This window comes from Chelonoidis abingdonii, chromosome 7, assembly GCF_003597395.2.
Source record: "Chelonoidis abingdonii isolate Lonesome George chromosome 7, CheloAbing_2.0, whole genome shotgun sequence".
Taxonomy (NCBI): domain Eukaryota; kingdom Metazoa; phylum Chordata; order Testudines; family Testudinidae; genus Chelonoidis; species Chelonoidis abingdonii.
In genome coordinates this window covers 23,112,986-23,118,985 of record NC_133775.1, presented here as the reverse complement: position 1 = coordinate 23,118,985, position 6,000 = coordinate 23,112,986, and positions in this window count along the sequence as shown.

Sequence of the window (6,000 nt, the reverse complement as noted above, 5' to 3'; positions counted from 1 at the left end):
ATCGGCTGGACCTGAGGATGTGGCAGGTACATAAACCGGCCTGGCCCGCCAGGAGCTTTCCCTGCAGAAGCAGTGGAACAAGTTTGGGAACCACTACCCTACTGAATTATAATGTTCAAGCATTTCTAATACAAATACTTCAATATCCAGATTAATATATGGTTTCTGCACATGGAACATCTAGCTATTTTTTTATTCACTTTCCACCCAGGAATGTATATCTTGTAAAACTGGATTGCTCAAATGCTTGTGGTACACAACCACAAAATGGAATTGAGCACATCCAAAGTGAGTTCATTTCCACAGCAACTCATCCATGTGATTTTTTTCTTGTAATACTTACATTTGAATCCAAGAAGAGCACATGCATTTTTATTTGAGACATATGATGGGGAGCTGGTCAGCCTTTAGGTTGACCAACTCTCATATTACTTATCAAAAGAAATAATCATTACATAAAAGTCAACTTCCCCTCAAAAACCAACAGTGTTCCAGTTCAGGCACCAGTTACAGGAAGACTATAGTGAAGGTCGATATATCTTCACCCCATGGGTCACAGAGCTGCCCCTCACTTACTCTGGTAACTCTCATATTTGAGACTTGGACATCTGGAGAGGAAATGCACAGGCCACAAGTTTCCAATTTTGTATATTTTTATTAACTTCATAACTAAGCAAAAGCTTAACATTAAAACAAAGTGGGTTACTATTAAATCATAAAACAAGGTACAGCTGATTGTTATCTGAAATAAACCAACAATTCCTTAAATTCTATGTAGTAATTTCAAAAGGCAGCAGTCTATTTAGATATCAATCCAGAAAATAGTAGGGTATATACCAATCAATATATTTCAGTTCCAGCTAAACAGTCAAATCACTCCGAGATTGAAGCTACTGTTGAGACTGAAGCTCTGATGCCGTTTAAAACATAACTTGGGCAGGCTGCCTATCATCCAATCCCTTCTCCCCCAACACAGGATTACCATGAAATATTATGATATAATTCAGGAGGATGCAGTTTGTTACATTTAACATTCAAATGACAAATGTAGGTGAAAATAACATGATTTCTCAAGATTAATTAGGCAACTCTTAATCTAGGAAATACATTAATCTTTTTTCTTTTAAACATCAAGGTACTAGAGAAACTATTCTATAGGGACTGTTCTCAAATAGATTCTGTGGGTTCTAACAACGCACTCTTAATATCAGCCCTCTTCTGAAATTAAAAACAAATGCAGGAATGCTCAGGTAGAGGCATCCCATTAATAATAAAAATTGGAAAACAAAACTCAAAAGGTTGATACTTAAGCAGGATGTTTGTCACAGCTCTTGTGGTTTCATTTGGTTTCAGGAAGTTCGCATGTGGCTGTAAAGATCAGCGAGTGGTCTTATTGGTGTTGATATTTAACAATGATGGACTTGCTGGCAAATATTAAACCTTAGATGTTGCATGATTCTGGATCCTACCCCTCAAGTAGGAGGGCAGAGGAAACATAGGCCTCTTTACCAGCCCTGGTGATATTGCTCTTGCAGAGGCCAATAACGGCAGCAGCAGTTACTGCAGGAAAGCAAACCTGAAGTGAGCAGCAAGGCTTCTTCCTTTTACTTCAGGTTTTGAAGATAGTGGCCTAACTTGTTCTTCCCCTTCAGAGCTGCTCCTAAGGAGCTTTTTGATTAATCAAATTCACCCACGAAAGCTCATGCTCCAAAACGTCTGTTAGTCTATAAGGTGCCACAGGATTCTTTGCTGCTTTTACAGATCCAGACTAACACGGCTACCCCTCTGATACTTGACACAATTTTGAGGGTTTATAGTAGGATCAGTCATCTCCTGTGCACCCACTTGTGGCCAGGAACGCCTCTGCAGTGCCTTGCTAATAAGTTTTCCACTCTTCAGGGCTCTCCCATTAAATTCCCATCAAAAAGTCTCAAAGGCTTCCTGACCAGGCTTTTCTCTCTCATTTTCCAAGTACAGCAAAGCAAAACTGAAAACAACATCATAACAATTCCCCTGCTGATCTTAGGCACTGTCCTCAGGGGTCTCCCACATCTCACTCCCAGGTCTTGTGTCTCTGGAAGTCTCGGCAACTCTCTCAACCCCATCTTCACTGCAGCTTCCTGCTTCTCTTTTAGTGAACCACCTGATCCAATTCAGCTGTCTCCTTTGTACTCAGGGCTGACCAGCCCTCGGCCCTTAAGGACAAGCATCCCTATTACAGGATTCAAATTTTATATGCAGGCCTATCTATCTCACAACCTGTAGTCAAAGACTTGTTTATGTGGTCAGAAATGGAATTCTCTTTAACACAGCACGTGGTTTAATCTTTGACCATGCACAGTGTACTTGATAATCTTTCTTTCCATTTAAACTCTTTTGTTGAATCAGACTGCAGGTGTCTTGTCTTTTTTTATCATCACAGAATTATACTCTTCGTGAGGTTTGAATATTAGTTTTTTGTGAAGGTATCTGAGCTCTTATAAATTTGTCAAATGCTTTATGTACTTTTGTGGTCATATAGTACCTTGGATAAATGGAACAACTCCTATTTATGTCAGTGGGAGTTATGGGTGCAGATCAAGGACTGTACATGACCTTTTGTAAATGTTAAACGTGTGGCACTCAACCATGATATTTTTCTGCAGAGTACAAGACTACTCAAACATTTTGATCACAACATCAACATTGTCCCCTTCTGTCTCACCATCCGCCTGCTGTAAATCTCCTGTACTTGTATTCTTACGGAATGCAGCAGATCTTAGTATTTCAGCTTTTCTGATTTCTTGTGTCTTACTGACTTCATAGGTCTGCATATAATTAAGTGTTTTCTCCTCCTTCTCCAATTTTCTCATACATTCCCTGTAAAGTTTTAACTGCTGTGGTTGTTTAACTGCATCCAACTTTGTATGTGAAGTGAAGTTAAATAATTTTTAAACACACAATGTGATATTTACAATAAGAACTCAGCTTCTATTATTTCAGCAATTTTTATTTCCCTCCTGGATTTTGTTTTGTTTTTGTTTTTACTTTCACTACTGGGTGGCAATAGCGCAACCATAATATGTTTTAAAATGACTGGAGTTTTAACTCAAGTTCTGTTGAATTAAACTACTTAAATTTAAATTAAAATTTAAAATGTTATTCACCTGAACATTTCAAAGGAAAGAAAGTTAGACTCAAATGTCCACTGTTCAACAAAAATAGAGTGCCACCTTGAATGTTGCCCCGCTTCCTCAGGACCAAATTACAATTAAATTTCCTTCTTTTCTGGGTTTAAACAACAGACTTATTGCTTTAATGTTTGTTTGTTTGTTACAGATGAAGTGGCACAGTGGTGTGTGGCAATTTACTGCTATGAATTAAACTAAGGTTTCTGCCTTGGGGATTTATCATCTATTATGTAGCTTCTATTACCTGAATAGACTATATATTGTGGCCTCACTGATGAGTGGTAGTAGCTTTTTCATGGCCTTGCATGTTGGTTTCTCATTACGGAAAATAACAGTAGAGCTGGGTGAAAGATGGATTTCCCATTCCACAAGAGCTTTTAGAGTTCAGATTTCTTTTTCCATTCTGAACTGGGATTAAAAATCAAAATATTAATTTTTTTGCAAACCAACAGTCTGAACATTTTGTTTAGATCAGGTCAGTCAAAATGTTTTATGTCAGCAATTTCCTAATGTTTTGTTTTGATTTGACTTATTTTAAATTTTTTAGTACTAAAACTTCAAAACAAAAACCTGTTTTGAATTGGGGAAAAAAAGTCAAATGTCAAAACAAGATGTTTAGATAATTCTCAAATTTTTTCAAAATTTTAATTTTGAGAGAGAAGGTTCAGTTTTGTAATTTTATCAGCTGAATCTATTTGCAAGAATCTATATTTTCTGACAAAAAATGTTTAAGAAACTTCCTAATCAGCACTAGAAATCAGTAATACAGAATCCTGGTATCCTCTTAATCACTTTTTAAATTTACATTATATACAACAGTTCTTGAGAAGAAGTGCTCTAACAGGGACACTGACAGTGCCCCTTTTCAGGAATCTCAGCCAAAATACCAATGTCTGGTTCCCAGGGAGCAACTCTGCTGTTTGCCTTACTCTCTCTAATTAACATAAATTCTCACAACAAACTTCTCCTTTTTTCCAATGTTATCCCAGAAAGAACAAGCATTGCAAAAGTAACAACAACAGAAGTATTTTTCCAAGTCCTTACACTGCTCGCATGTGAAGAATAATAATTGTAAGACGATGTATGACAGCACCATCTGGTGACTCCCACCTTAATATTTTGATATATAGGTCACGTATTACTGATGCTGTATTGCCTTTATTTAAAATGAGTACACAGTGTGAATGTTGTCGGTAAATAATGTGAAATACTAATTTCCTTCTGATGCTTAAAACAGGAAATAATGGTGATAACTGTTAGCACAGTGTTTTTCACCTTTCAATACTGTGACTCCCTATTACAACAGAAAATAGTTTTGGAACTTCCCGTCCAGCTAGTCATAAAGAACTAGATGGTGGTTCTGAGCCCCTGAAGCCTGCTTGCAGCCCCATTATGGGTCAGAATCCCCAGGTTGAGGACCCATGCATTGGCAGATGTTGATGTTATAATGGCAACTACTCTGTATGGAAGTGAGCTGTGAGGTAGGAAAAGGAAGATATTCAGTTTTTATGATTATTTCTTTTTATGAACAGGAACATGAATGTTTCTTTAAACTGTTTGCAATAATTTTGAATGTGATTTTTTTTTTTTTAAAGAATACTCAGCAGGAAGTCAATTATTTTAGACAAGAAACCTGCAAGAAGTTGAATAAAACTGGAAAAAATAACTAGTATGAACAACGTTAAAGCACAATATACAAAGATCAATGTTCATAAATGGCAGGAGCCCTTTGTATATCTAAATTTATTTAGAAACAAATATATCTATATCTTTTCTGGAGTGAACAAAATGTTTTAAGCTATCCTACTCATTCCAAGGCAACAAAAGGACAAAGTTTCTACTGATTGTATGTACTTTTCACAAAGTAAATCTACATTCTCTAATTCTAAGCTAGCTCACTCTTATGTTGAGGCTACAAATCAATAAGATTACTCATGATATTAGGTGGTACAATGGGTGACACATCTTTCAATTTGGGCCCTTAATAATCATTAGAGGTGAACTTGAATAAGAACCCCAGATCTGAACTATCTTGAACATTCAAATCCTATGATTTGGTCCCATCTCTAGTATTACATTTCTAGGCACCCAAATACCCAGAATATGTAATTATCCACATATCCTCTCTGATTTAAATTTGGGAGACTTGGGTCCCAAGTACAGGTTTTTTCCCTAATTTAATTAATGGAACTCCACTATTACCTCTAATAAATAAAACAGTGCCACACCACCAAGTTCTCCTCTGTGGCGCAGTGGTTCTTCCTCTCCTAGAAAACAGACTGCAGGGACCATTCCCAAACAGGTTTTGTGGCAGACCAGAACAATTCCAGCACAGGCCTCTTGCCTTGACACTAGCTCCTTGACACGGGCTTTTATTATCAGGCCTGGAGTGGGGACAATATATACCCTCTCCTCCCTGGTTCTGGTTCCCCCTGCTTAGCTCACCCAGTCTTCATTTCATCACCCAAGGGGCCTCTCTCCACAAGGTCTCAGTGAGATTGGGATGATGCTGTATAGGCACCTGTGCACGTGTGGGAAGATCCTTACATAGAGGGACCCCTTCCATTCAAGGATCTAGAAGGGATGAGCTCTCATGAGGTGTTTGGAAAATAACAGGTCCTATCTTGCCCAAGTTACTCTCATAAAACCTTCTGCAGTAAAATAATATGGTGTTGGGTTCAGATTCAAATAATTGTAAAGTATGAATGTATCAAACACCAAATGTGAGTTTAAATTCTGATCTGTTTAGTAATCGTAATTGTGCACCTACTGATTGAAAAACATCAAGGAAGCAACTAGTTGTTGTTGTTAACTTAACATAGTGCTTGAG